Genomic DNA, 15,111 nt, shown 5'->3' with positions numbered 1-15,111 from the left:
GGACTCGCATAATCAATTGAGCAATTGAACACTATGTACTTGCCAACATGTAAAACTGAAGGCCTTATTTTAGATTAACAACAATCATACATAGGCCAAGTTATTTCTTAGAGTTCAGCTCGCCTGTTTTCTCTAAGTGCAGAAATAGCCTTGGAGATGCGAGGGTCTGTGACACGTGCATGGAGATCTATGAATTTGAGGTTGTAGTTCTACCTGATCAACTTGATGAGGTGGATGATCAACATATTCTTTCATCAGAAAAGGAATGTATCCTCATAATCATTGTCCTTGAAATATCCTAGGCTGCTCATTATTAAGTGTCTCATGGTCAACTTTGTGTTTTCATCCAACTGATAAGCATTGGTACCAAGAAACTACCTGATCTGCTTTGGCCTTGATAGAGATGATGTGAGCTTGTGGTCATGATTTGGCCGTTAGATGCAAACCCAACCTCCAACTTCAAATCATGGTTTCCTTGCACATCTTCACTTGGCGTGCTTTCGCTCTGACTTTCTCATTGAATGGCACTGACAACTTAAGAATAGTCGGTGATATACAAAGGTTATGTATGACCTATCATGAGTCCGGCCAGTACCTTTCCAGTCGGGGAGTATGGTGTGGATCAATATGTGTGAAGTAGGATATGAATGAGTTGTTCCGATGTTCATCCCTCTGAAATACTCCTTGATCATCATGTTGAATCATTTAATGTCATCATTTGGATTGTGGATTACATTGTGATGTATGATGGTGATAAATTCTGCAGCTTACTGGGAACTCCGTGAACTGACTGGAAACCAACTGGTCCACTGTCTGTGAGGATAGCCTCCGACAAACCCCATTTTGTAACCTTGTCTAAAATGTCAATAACCGAGGTGGTAGTTATGGAATTTGTTGTAGCGATTTCCAGCCATTTGCTCTGGGGATCATGGCCAGGGTCTTATGACCTCATTGCGGTGTGTCTCCCCCCGATGGATGCAGCAATCCATTTAAAACTCCGTTCAGTTCGGTGGGACCATAATATCCCATCAGCTGAGAGGGACCATAAAATCCTGGCTCATGAACAAGAAACAAAAAACATTGATTGTTAGGGGCTGCTCACACTCCTCCAAAAATATCGACTTGGGGTTGTTGCCATGGTTTTGTTGGCTACGGAGTCAGTTGTAGAGGGATGAGACACAACTTTACAGATTTATTTCACTGAGCGTACAAGCTACAGTTTCTAACAAACTTCTAATCAGCGATCTATTGCCAGCTAGCAAACTGCTTCGTAGCATTATTGTTTTATCTTAACAACAGCCAAATGTTCTTCATGGGTAAGTGGCTATACATGTTACTGGAGCACTTTTGGGAAGAATTGTTCGAGTTCTACGTGTGACACAGTTATCATCAATGAGAGCTCATTGAGTACTCTGTAGCATGGGACCAATTTTCCCTCTATTTCATGAGATATCTGGGCTTTTTAGGTACTGGCTTACTTTCTACAGTGTGTTGTGTGTCAGTGATTCTGCCTTCAGCTCATCCCATGTAACAAGATTCAAAGCCACTTGTGAGATCTCCGTGATCACGTAGTCTGCAAGTTGCTGCGTTATTGCTAATACTGTCTGCGATAGTAGTCACGCTGAGCATGTCAGCTACTCAGTTGCGTGAACTGGCGAGATGCTCAACCTCGAAGTTGTACTGATGAAAACAATCTGTCGATGCATAGAGGTTGATGACCTGATCCTGACAAGTCCAGCAATGTAGTCAGAGCTTGGTCATCGGTTCGAAGAGTGAATTTTCTACCATAGGGATACATGTGCCAATGTTCACAAGCATAGATACAGATGAGTGCTTCCTGCTCATTTGCATTCAGTTTCCGACAACGGGCATGATGCATATTAGCAACAAGTCAGTCACTACCTTCAATGTATTGTGAGAATACAGCTTCAATCGCTTTTCCTGATGTATCTGTTGTGCCATATGTTTCCACATTTGGGTCAAAATGCGCGAGGACTGGCAGTGATGCTATCTTCACACTTAATGTGTCAAACGCTGTTTACTGTGAGATCCTGCATTCCCATTGTTCATCTTTGCACAGTAGCTTCCAAACACGGTCCACGATCTCAGCATGTTAGGAACAAATTGTGATAAAACTTGGTAGCACCAAGCAACAATGACAACTCTCTCATGTTAGACAGAGTCAGAAGCACATGAATGACTTTGACATTTTCATGTGTAAGCTTTACTCCAGCTGCTGTCACTCTGTACCCGAGAACTACACTGTACCCAACTGTGATTGTTTCCAAAACCAGAATGATTGTGTCTTCATACACTTAAAGAGAGTCTGTCACAGGAATGAGAAAAAGTTGCAAAAACTACTGGTGGCAGAGTTTGTCACTCAATATGGATACTTTTACATCAACATCATTGAGAAGCAATACTGAAATGCCCATGATCTTGACTGAGCCATTTTTAAAATGCCCCACGCTCCTCCATTGATGATGGTCTCTACATGCTGAACCTCACTCCCAGGAAGAGATGCCTCCACATGTCAAACTGGTAAAGTCCTCTGTTTTGATATACACCTCTGTGAAGTGGTTCCACTTCAAGCATGAGTTACACTTTTTCCGGAGAGCTGGACATGGCATTGCGAATCAATGAGCACCTAGACAATTTGAGCACATTCATGAAGGTATCGGACCGTGATAGGGCGTGTGTTGATGAGATTGCTGAGATCTCCTTGTCCGTAGCCCTTGCACTTGAGCTGGTTGGACAAGTTGTCCAATGCTGACTCTGAGAGTGCATTTCTGTGTAACCTCTATGAATCTAATATGGCAGATTTGATTTGGACTGCCAAGGTCCAAGGTTCAATCATCATCCTTGATGAGGAGGTGTTCCCTAATTCATAGAATTAAAGTATTTTTAATTAATTGGTCACAGGTTAGTTCATTGATTAGTGTACCAAATTTAAATGCAGAAACCAATTGCTGCAATGCTGCCATATATTAATTCACATGCTCACAACTTCCCTGGCATCTCTGGCTGAATGTAGATCACTGGATCATCACATTTTTCACTGCCCCAAAGCATTTTTCGAGAGCACCTACTGCCAAATCAAATATAGACATGTCTTCTGTGAACAACTTGAATACTCGCTGGCCTTTTGCTCCAAGACATTGTACGAGTATCACCTTTTTGTGGATCGCTGCTACATCTGGACTGTCCATCCCTGAGGCAAACAAATAGACCTTCAACCCTGAAATGCACTGATACCATGACATGGGTGGATCTATTAGCGATGAAAGAAGCTTAGCTGGAACTGGTAAAGTTGAACTTCTCTCAACCACCCTCATTGTCAATTTTGTGGTGATTCTTTGGTTTGTTGTATATGTTAAATATCTCAGAGAAATACAGAGATTATATTAGTTACCAAGTGTGCAACAGGCTAATTTATGAGAATTTTAAAATATCTCTGCAATCACAAAATGTCTGCACCCATGCTTATAGTTTATCTTCTAGTAGCTTCTCTTTTCACTTTGCTCTGAGTCCACACCCAGGCTCGGCCAATCAAGTACAGTGAGCATGGATCAGTTAATTGAACACAGAACAATTGAACAATTGAAAGCTACACTCTGAACATCGCTTTGATGTCTCAGGTTTATGGGACCTGTGCTCACCTGAAGCAAGCACAGATCAGCTGACCAGGAATAGAATTAAAGCCATTACCATTTCTTGTTGCTACAGGACATCATTAAGCAGTATAAATGAATAATGACAGCTCAGTTCAGGCTGTACCCCTTGCTTCTTGCTGTATTGAAGGAAGAGGTAGAATAGATCCAAGGACAGAGGCCCAAAGAGTGAAGCCCCAAAGGAGGAGGCTGAATCACATTCACCAATACTCTGCCTGGAGAGTCTGCAGATCTCAACTGATGTCCCTGGATATGCTGGAAAAACTGACTTTGCAATGTTAGTGATTCACAAAGGAGACCATCGACTGGCAGTGTGACCAGCTCTGTGACCACTTGAAGCTTCGGTTTATGTGCTGCAGAGTACTCACAATTGGAAGTCAAAGTCACAGCCTTCAAACTCAGCTCTGATCCTTCCACACATCCACATAGGAACCTGTGTTGGATCAGTCATGGGGCAGTGAGGGATAGCATTCAACAGATCACTAACAGCCAGTTCTGTAGATTTGGAGAGTTCATTAAATTCAATGCTCCACAGAGAGTAGCAAGTACTGTCATGTTGTTCTGCATCCTGCATACCTTTACCATAACTGAAGATCTGAACTTGACATCCTGGAAGATGAAGTTACAAAGTCAGAAAATTCTGTGTTCCAGGAGCTGGAGCAAAGACACTTGGAAACATAGGAACACAGCCATGTGTTACTCTACAGGCTCAAAATTTCCCTGGCATCTCTGGCTGGAGCCTAGGAACAGGAGGAGGTCATTTAGCCTCTCGAGCCTGTTGATCCATTCATTGGGATCATAGATTATTTGCAACCCCACTTATTTGCCTGTTGGATTATTTTTTTCTAATTCCTTGTGTCATTGGAGTGATCTGCACACCTGGACCCAAAGTATCTGATCCTCCACTGTTTCTGTCTTTACACCATTTAGAGAGGACCCTGTTCTATCCCTTTTAGATTCAGAATGGATTATCGCACAATTGCTTACCTTGAAATCCATTTGCCACATTTTTGTCCAATCCATTCTGAGGAAAATCAATTTTTAAAAAATTGTCTGTATGTTTTTGTAATTTTGCAGCTGTTTGGTTGCCTGGATATTGTAACATTTAGGGTACAAAAAATACCAAGTATATGTACATTTTATCCTGCCTCAGAACAGGGGATGGAGCCATGTTGGGGGACATTAACAGGAAAGATGTGCTCAAAGGCAGATTAATCAGAAGCAAACCTAGAGATAAGCTTGGCTCCATGTGGCTGAAGTGCTGCCATTAGCTCTAGGTTGCTGAGCAGACTGGAGCTCAGAAGAGCCCCAGAAACCATTGGTAGCTTCTTGCTCCTGGGTGTTGGGGCTCCAGGGAAACTGGGGCTTGGTTGTGTTTAGATGCTGGAGTGTAGCTTGGCCAACACAGTTTGGGGGGGGGGGGGGGGGGGGGGGGGGGGGAGTGGGGGGGAGGGGGGAGAAGGGGGATGCGGTCTTGGTAGGAGGTCAGCTCAGCTAGAAAAAAAGGCCATGAAGGCTGCACCTGGGAGCAGAGCTGAGGGAGATCTGATATAGCGTGCCTTTTGGGCTAATATTGTACCTGTGGAACTCAGGTAGACTAGAGCTGCTGTCAGCTGGGGATTAGACGAGCTCTTTGAAGGAGCGGAGCTAAAATTCCACATGAGGAACACAGAGCTTTAAAGATTTATTGTAAAGACTGACATCTGGGTGGGCTGCTGAGAAATTTGTGGGATCTGTCTTGGTTGTGTCTGCCCTTTAATGTACACCCAAAGTTTGCCTGTTAACTTATGTTTACCTCATGTTCTGCATGTTAGAGTATCAGGTATATAGTATTGACTGTTTGCGTTGTTAACTTGTGTACGGTAAAATTTCTTCTGTTTGTCTAAAAATCAGGGAGTCTTATGGATTTATTCTGTTAGCAAGTAACTGAGATTTGATATTTTGTCTACTTTAACAACATAATTTACTGGTTCCTAACCAGATTATAATAAAATGTTGGGGGCCGCAATGAGGATCATAATACATTCAACATCTCTTTGTAATTTTAGACTTCCATCTATACTGTTTACAGTATCACCTATCCTTGTACCCCTGTCAAATGTGGATGTGTTTTTTTTGGCCCATCATCCAATCATTAATAAATACAGTGGATGGCTGAGCCTCAAACACGGATCTTTGCAGGGCATCACTAGTCATATCATGCCAATTAGGGTTCCTACCCATTGTTCCCATTCTTTATGGCTTTCCACTTTATGGACAATTCCTCGCCAGATCAATAATTTTCCTTTAATTCCATGAGCTTCAACTTGAGCTTTAGACTTTCTCTAATGCCTTCTGGAAGCCCATGTAAAGAACATCCATAGACATTCCCCTGTCCACTACTTTTGTCAGTTCTTCAAAAAGTTCAATCAGATTCTTCTGCTGCTTTATGTCCTCCACATAGCTTACCTTCCCACCGGATATTGTATAGTTAACAAGCTTGGATACATTACACTCAGCTCCTTTATCTAAATCATTGGTGATCAATAAGATCACTCTCTAGGCTCAGAAATGATAAAGTATCACAATGGCCTTGTAATATCAAAAGAATCAGAAAAAAATTACACACACAGAGGGACACAGACAAGAGAAAATATATGAGACAAAAACATAGAAACCTGCAGGTAAAAAGGCATCAGGGATTAAATTTGGTTGTGCACTTCCCATTTTCCAGGTTCTACTGTCTGTTAAGACCCCAAAATGATGGGTACAATGTGAAGGCACTCTCCCAACTGCAAGTGCACCTCCCGCCATACTGGATAAGGATAAACAGGAAATGACTTTGACTCACATCTGAACAGGCTTGGACTACAGCGGTTCAAGAAGAGAGCTCAGCATCTTGGGGCAATTTGGGATGAGCAATAAATGCTGGCCTAGCCAGCAACACCCACAGCACATGATTAAATTTTAAAAAAGACCTTAGGCCATTTGTAAATGCAAATAAGGGTCCTAACAGCTGCTGCAAAGTCCTACAGTGGGTGTCAGAGTGCTGGCTACCTCAGAGAAAACCAGCTTTAAACATCTTGCATGTCAAAAATGGATGTGATTTACCATAATTTTCACTGCTCTGATTCCCGAAATTTCTGACCCTTTACATCCAAGCCCTGATCTTGATCTTTGAACTTCCTCCCAGACCCTGAATCCAGCCTGTAACCCCATGACCCTTGATCCCTCCCTCCTGACGTGTCAATCCTCGCTGCACACTTCAGGCTCTAAATGCACCCAAAACCACTTGCTGCCCAGCTTAAGCTCTTGCGTGTGGGCCACAGGTGAGATTCATGATGATGAGGTTTGAGGCCCTATATTTGTGCACAGGATGGGGAGGATGCACAAATTTAGGTATTCCCAAATTTAAAGCCTGGAGATTAGTTGAGTGGAAGAGAAATAGAAAGACTGAGGGAGCAAAAGGGAAAGAACAAGAGAACATATTGCCAGCAGAGACAGCTTCAGAAAGGAAGAGTTACTCCATGGGAGACCAACTAGTTTTCTTAAAGTATTTTGCTTGTTCATAAACATTTCTTACTGGCTATCCTAAAATCCCAGTGACTCGGTAACAGGATTCCTGCTGCTGATTTCTATCTAAGTATTTCTGCTGTAGGATCACAATGAATAGGGTCAGTGAAACTATTGCTAATTTTTCTCTCCCATTTGGACCAAAAAAAAATAGTTGCCATCTACATTTTGTCCAACAGAAGTGAAGACAGTACCTTTAGGAGTCTTGCTGCATGTTTCATCTGCACCCCACCAACTGAAGCAGTCTGCCCACGGCAGGGGCGATTGGAAGGAAGCGAATAAGTAGAACAGGCTGTAGGCGATGATGCAGGTGTAGGAAATGTTGGAAATTGAACCAAAAAGGATCATAGTTATACCCACACCTTGAAATGGAACAAGGAAAAGTAGAAACTATTAATTTGAAATCAATTCTTTCACATGGATTCAGCTGATCTGGAAAATCATTAGTGTTTCATTGGGATTGGTCACCATGGTGATTTCTGCCATTATGTGTGTATCCATAATTCTCTAGAATTATAGATTGGTACAAACTGCATTTCATTGTAGGTTTATATATACTATTAATAGTTGCATTTTTAACATGATATATTTAATTTTTGAGGCAGTCTTGTTTTAGATGCCACAATTTTATTTTATTCTATAAGCTATCTGGATAATAATATAACATGAAGGCCAGGGGAAGAGAGCCAGTTATTGCCTCCTCATTTTCTGACTTGAGGAAAAGTTAGGAATTTACAAGCAGGTGAAATCTACAGAGAAACAATTGTTCTCTAGTTGATCTCAGAATGTACCAATTTAAAGCATGTAACCGGCCTGGTCTTAAAGAACAAATTAAGCACAGCTTTGTACAGCAGAATAATACAGTGCATATTATGTGGTGTAGAATATCTCTTCTGATAAAACAGTTTATTGCCTGATACTGTGAGCAATGCCACATGAGGTGCGCTGGTGAAAATAATGAAGTTTAAAACTGAAGTTTGTATTATTTTTAATTTTTGAATTAAAGAGGCAATGAACATATGGGGGTATTTTAACTCCTAGGAATGTGTGGGTTGGGAGCAACAGATGCACAGGAGCGAGGTGAACAGGGAGGGACATAGGAGTTGTGGGTAGTGTAACTATCACTGTCAATTTGCCTTCAGATTAATATTGGGGCTACGGTGCAGCCTCAGAAGTAATGCCATCCTCTGAGGAATCGTCCTCATGCACAACATGCAACAGTTATTTATGCGTGAAGGCCCTGGAAAACAAAAGAAATGCGTATGATTTATTCATAGTAAAGTCACGATCTTGGCAATCACCAAATTCAGTCTTATCATGGTTCAGTCAATGGTGAAGTAAAGTCAGCACACGTGAGTCTGCGATATCTGTGAGCTCCATGTCTCTCTATCTTCTGACTGAGAGGAACATTGATGTGCCACTTATCTCCAGGGTATCCTTCTTTGCACCAGTTGGGCTATTTGGGGTGGACCATCTCCCTTCCTGCCCAACTCCCTCACATTTGTGCTTGTTTCACCAACAAAGGGCAAGAAGAGAGACCTGTGAGTGAATGACAGTGAGGTATTCACCTGAAGGATGTGGTGCATTCAGTCAGGGTCACCATGATGCAGATGTACGCATTGTGTAAGGATTGGGGTGAGCGGCAATGGTAAATGAGGAGGTGATGTAGAGCATAGAAAGTGAAGACTGGGTATTGCTGAGAGTTGGGTGTGTGTGTGAGCGGTGATATGATGGCACAAGCTTAGACAGAGTGAAAGGGGAGAGGGTGAAAGGGATTAAATCACAGAGTGTAATTGAATGTGCTCACATTGCCTGACCTGACTTGGTCATCAAATCCTTCCTGCACCGCCTCTGAGACTGCTCATCACCGCAGCTGTATCAAGCCATATCTCATCGGTAAGTGCTGCAAGCTTCTTCCTCCTGTTTCTGGGGACAGATGTATCTCTCCTGTTCCTCACTGGTCCCAGCAATAACTGCAGTGATGCATCATTGAATCTGGGTGCTGCCATTGCTCCATGTCCACCATCCATTGTGAACATCTCTGATTTCTATTTGTACATTGTTCCCTTACAAACAGCTGAGCTCATTTCATTTGGGTAGGTGTGCAACACATCTGCTTCTCAAAATCAATTGATACAATTTAATTTAGATCCAAGATTCTGGCCCATTCAGCTTTCCTGATACAATGCCACCCTATATCCCCCAATTGGAAGCTACCTCCATATCAATACTTGGGCTATGGGAGTACAGAATAATTTTAATTATGCTTTCTGGAAATGAAACAGATGAAACTAAGCTAATGAAAAAACTTGTACTTAGGATAACTCCCTTAGTCTTTAGTAAAGTATTTATAGGAATTTAGTAAGAATGTTTCATTGAGCTAATGTGATCATTTATCCAGATTTTCAAATAGTCTTCACTAACTTGCTACTTAAATAGGTGAATGAATAAGTTAGAGCACACAGAATCAAAGGACAAGTGGAAGAATGGAGAGCTAGCTGTCTGCAAGACAGAAGGAGCAGAGAATGGGTGGGGGGGGAGGGCGCGGGGTGGTGTGTTATGCAGGGGAAAGGGGCGGGTTAGTTAATTTTGAGGTGGACTGCATCAGTTCCAGGAGGACAGGGTGGGCAGAATATTGGTAAATGAGTTGCAATGTAGATAAATCTGTGTGAGCTATCACATTTTGGTCTGAAAATTAAAAAGGTTACATGCTACTTGAAAAGTAAGAATATAAAATGGGTGGAGGGGTGAAAGGATCTGGGAGTACTAATACACAAAGCACAGGTTTATTGGTGATGTGTTATGATTCATTCAGGGAATCCTGGTTGCTGTGGCAACATGCAATTTTAACATGCATGTTGTCGTCTGGAGTTATGGATAGTGATGTTAGAGGCTCCAACATTCTTTCCATCACATGGCTGACCAGGAATATCTCCCACTCTTAGTGCCTGCCAATGGCATTTGTTGGAAGAATTTACAGGTTGATACTCAACCTGTTTGGCCACATTATGTACACACCTTCCTTGTTCATCAAGCCCTGGGGCTGGACTTGAACCCAAAGCTTCTGGCTCAGAGGAAGGGGCACTAACTATTGCATCACAAGAACACCTTCAAGTAATGAGGCTATTTTGAAAAAAATAAGCACTGGTGTTATTTTTAGAGGGATAGAATTGAAAAGTAGAGAAATAATACTAAACTTGTATTGAATCTTGGTTAGACAATACAGTTCTGGACTCCAGGTTGTAAAATGCTTTTTTATAACCTACACCAGATGGCCTGTCAATCAAAGCAGTCCAGCAGCGGTGTTTTCTAACTCTAATTGACTACTACAGACTGTTTTTCCATGTTTAAAGGGCTGATTATGACAATTAAACAGATTTTATCTGCACTTCAAGAGCTCTTACATCTTCTGCATAAATTTGTGGCTCTCACACTGAGGATTGAGGCTGATGGAACAATAAAAGCGGGATTGGCATTAATTTCAAATGGCCCTGACTGGGCTCAGATTTCCCGCCTATGTGATTCAAGCCCCACCTCTTTTCTCTGCCGCCAAAAACGGGATCAGTCAGAAATGGGGGTGGGAAGCAGGTCCTGCCTAGCAATTTCAAATGTCTCTGGAGTCAACCTGGCTTCGCAGAAATCTGGTCATCAATTCTGTTTCTCTCTCCACAGATGCTGCCTGGCCTGTTGAGTATTTGTCGCATTTTCTGTTTTTATTTATTATTTTCCCAATATTTATTTTTTGAGCATCCTCTGCCCTCTAACGGGGTCTCTCCACTGCTGTCCCTGTTTCTAATACCTGATCCTGCACATCCACATTGTACATCTCCCCATGTGAACACCTAGCTATCTCCACTGCTGTACCCCCCAAGGAGTATGTATCTGCGCTGGTGAGGGTGCGCATAGTGCATGTGACAGTGCTTCCTCTATGTGCTCACCCTCCTCTGAGGACTCCTTGACCTCCTCCCACTGCAGCTCCTCCATTACCATTAGGGCACCTGTGGGAGTAAAAAGGCATGGATTAGAGATCATATGTGGAAAAGGTTCAAATGCTATATTGTACATATCATGATACTTCAGTTAGTGGCAGCATCAATTCAATATGAATGATTGTTATGTGCCAAGTGGCAATGTGATACCTAATGCTATCACCAGGTTGGTGGGGTGACACCTGTCTTTTCATCCCTGATCCCTAATGTCTGTGCCATCCTGCCAATTTTCTGGGCAAGCTCCTCCACTGTGCCTAGGGTGGCCGTGGCTGCAGGTCCAACACCGCCCCCCACCACCACCAGCAACACCCCCACCCCCCCCGGCTCTCCGGCTCTCTCTGGAGTTGTGCATTCTCTTGTCCCGCAATGAGAGAAAGCAGAGGGTTAGGAATGTGAAAGGTGTAATGTGTGGCGAGTGAGTAATCAGATACACTTGCAGAGGATGACTGTGTGGGATGGGTGTGAGATGGCAACTGGGTGAGGTTGAATGTGAGTGTGAGTTGCTCAGAATGTGATTTGAGTAGAACATTGGAGAGAAAGGAATGTGTGGATCTGCAAGGTGTGTGGGCCAGAGGGGTGCTGGACTGGAGAATGCTGGGAAAGGCAGCAAGTTAGCTAACTATAGCTAGGACAGTGGTAGAGGCCTGAAAGTGGTATTACACTCACCTTTCCTGGCTAATAAGGTCATTAAACCTTTTCCAACACAGTACCCAGGTCCTGCCAATTCAAGCCCCTGCAACTACAAGCCAGGCCTGTTTCAGCAGTGTGGCCGACCTCCCCCTCCTCGAATCCACAAGAAAGATCTCCCTTCTGGCCCCAACATCTCCAGCATTATCTCCAAGGAAGAGTCAAAGACGAGGGGCCAGCCTTCCCACCTTGTCCTTCGATGCTCCAGCCTCTAGTAGCTTTCACAAGCAAGGTTTCCTGAAACCATTCTGACCTCTGCAGGTTTGCCTTTAAACACAGAGCCATCATTCACAGTCAACATCATATCCACACATTGAGATTGTTGGGAAAACTGAAAACAGAATGCTAATGCTTTGGCCGAGTTGAAGAGCCAAGGCAAACCCACTGCCAAAACATGCATTCCTGACCAGCTAACAGCCTCCCTGCTGTATGTGGGTTTCTTCTGATAACATTTACACAGTGAGAGAAAGAGCAAGATGAGAGGCCCTTAACTTAAGATGGTCGCCAGGAGATCCAACCGGGAATTCAGAAGAAACGTCTTTAGCCAGCGGGTGGTGAGAATGTGGAACTCGATATCTCAGAGACGGATTAAACCAAATAGATAGGATGCATTTAAGGAGAGGCTTGATAAGGATATGAGGGAGAAGGGAATAGACGGTTTGCTGACAGAGTTGGATAGGGAGGAAGTTCAAGTGGAGTATGAATAGACTGGTTCGGCCGAATGATCTCTTTCTGTGCTGCATATCCAATGTAATCAGTTCACTAGGAGAGAATGATTTCCCACCTCCACAGACTGACAATGAACCATCTTTATTCAAACCTATCAATACCTTTCAATGACCTCGAGCCCCCAGTTGCTCCAATGGAATGAAATGAAACTAACACAATTTCAATGAACTAATATTTCATTTAGAAAAATTAATGATGAAACGAACATCAGTGTTAATGACAGAATGACAGATAGAGAGTTTTCCAGATATTAGGCCTAATATCTGATTAAATTTAGAATGAGGAGAGAAACTATTTCATTTGCTGTGTCTGTCTCTTCATGGTTCGTATCTGTCTTCATAAAGTGAATGAAAGATCAGGTTGTGAACAGTACAACAGCAAATCTGGCTCAAACTCTGCTGATAATGAAATTATAAACAGGATATTAATATTAATTAAACACTATGGGGGTAATGTTCACTTTGTGTGAGAGTGTAAATGTGTGATAATAATTTAGCTGACCGTTAAATATCTCTCCTCTAACACCCAGAGAAAAAATTACCCCATTACCCAATTAAACTGTTTCCAAGCTCGTGTTACTTAATAAACATTAACCTTGCAACATTGGCACGACTTTCCACGCTGCAACAGGTCCCAGGCTGGCAAACTGCCCAAAGGATGATTCCAGAAGAAACATTGGTATCCCAACGAGTGCCAGCATGAGTGTGTAGGGAATAAGAAATGTACCTGGAAAATATAGTAAAGGAAAGCTGAAAGAGATGTCTGGATGCTTGAGAGACTGATTTTAGTAGTGCAGTTTTGGAGTAAATGTTAAACAACTAAACACTGCATTTTGAATTAATATGGGAACTAAACATTATCATTGGCAGAACATTGTCACTTCAGGTTGCAAGTTCATTCAGTTTATACAGAGTAAATACTCCATTTCAGCACAATCAAGTAGTTTACAGGGAATTCATTATGCTGGAGGTGAAAATATAATTTGTGATCCCAGCAGAAACATTAGGCATTGAATTTGCTCCAGGAGATGGAGGATTGATCATTCCTTCCCAAACTACAGAAAACCTCGGGGCCAAATGCATTTCAGATTTCAGATCGTTTCAGTTTTCAGGTATTGCATATAAACTCACATTACAATAGCCTAAGCCTAAGCTGGTTATAGTCTAATGTAAATAAAATGGCTAGAAAAATAAGATGTATCATTGAATAATAAATAATTTTGTTTTGACATGTTCACCACAAAGATCGCAAGGTAAACAATGCGGACAAACAACTATGCTTCTTGTTGTAGTGTGGCCAAAATGCCTATTTGTAAAAGTATTGATCTGCAGGCAAATTTCTAAGTGGAAATGTTAGATTTATTTACAATACAGATAGCAGCAACTGCACATTACTGTTCAACTCCATCTCTATCTCCATACTGTCTGTGGAGGCAGAGTGCACTGCTAACACATTGGTTTACATAGATCATGTGATCTTACAGCACCGGACTATTCTTATAGGTACAGTCCAACATTTAACAAAACCATAACTACTGCACTTGCTGTGTTAAAAGTCAATGAGGTTTTGGATGTTTTTGGTTTTCAGATTTACGGATGGAGGTTATTCAACCTGTATATATGAGTATGACATCAAACAACTCCCCAATTCTGAATTTCTTCAACACTTGCAGATCACACTTTCAGGTTCATTTTATACCTTCCCCTGGAGTTGATTTCGGAATGGGGCCCATTCTCATCTGTTTTCCACCTATATTCATCCTGTAAAATTCCTGGTGAAAGTCCAAACCAAGGCTTCCTGCACCTGCCTCTTTTACAGAATAAAACTGAGTGCTAACAACAGGATGAGGGCATGAGTCCAAATTCCCATCATTACTGCCCCATTACACCCTGTCTAACAAACAGCTGTATAATTATTACTTTAAAGGACATTTAAAAGTAATAGGTTATCAATGACTGGTAACAAATACCAACTGAAACACGAATATCCTCAGCTGAAAAGGTCACTGCCACCCACAACTGGTCTGACCGACCTGTCTCCAGTCTCACACTGTGTGAGCACCTCTTACAACCCTCCAAAAAGGGCAATAAATACCACCTTGTCATATCATTCACATCTGAATATCAAACACATTTGATATATAGATCATGGATTAATGCTGTGGTAGCCAAGTCATTGTTCCCTATTCCAGTAATGTTCAGCTTTGTATTATTTACATTGATTGTTATACTCTTTATAAATTCATGAATTTATTTCTGCCTTTCTCTCCCAGGTATCCTGAATTTGACTACAGTACCTCCTCCATTTCTGTAAGCCAGGTAAGGGAATCGCCAGACATTGCCCAGACCCACAGCACAGCTGATCATTGAGAGCAAGTAGTCAGTCTTCGAGGACCAGTTGCCTCGCTCCACATTCTCGTCAGTTTCACCCACATGTTCATTGGTGACAGCCTGGGGGAGAGAGAGGAAATGGCCGACTCAGAA

General features: G+C 42.3%; 1 pseudogene; it reads right to left on the bottom strand.

The window, feature by feature from the left end:
* The window catches only part of LOC121282434, a 69,465-nt pseudogene that overhangs the window by 54,048 nt on the left and 306 nt on the right, over nt 1–15,111 (bottom strand).

The sequence above is a fragment of the Carcharodon carcharias genome, chromosome 9 (assembly GCF_017639515.1).
Source record: "Carcharodon carcharias isolate sCarCar2 chromosome 9, sCarCar2.pri, whole genome shotgun sequence".
Taxonomy (NCBI): domain Eukaryota; kingdom Metazoa; phylum Chordata; class Chondrichthyes; order Lamniformes; family Lamnidae; genus Carcharodon; species Carcharodon carcharias.
Note: the sequence above shows the minus strand (reverse complement) of the source record. Positions and strands in the feature narration are given on the sequence as shown.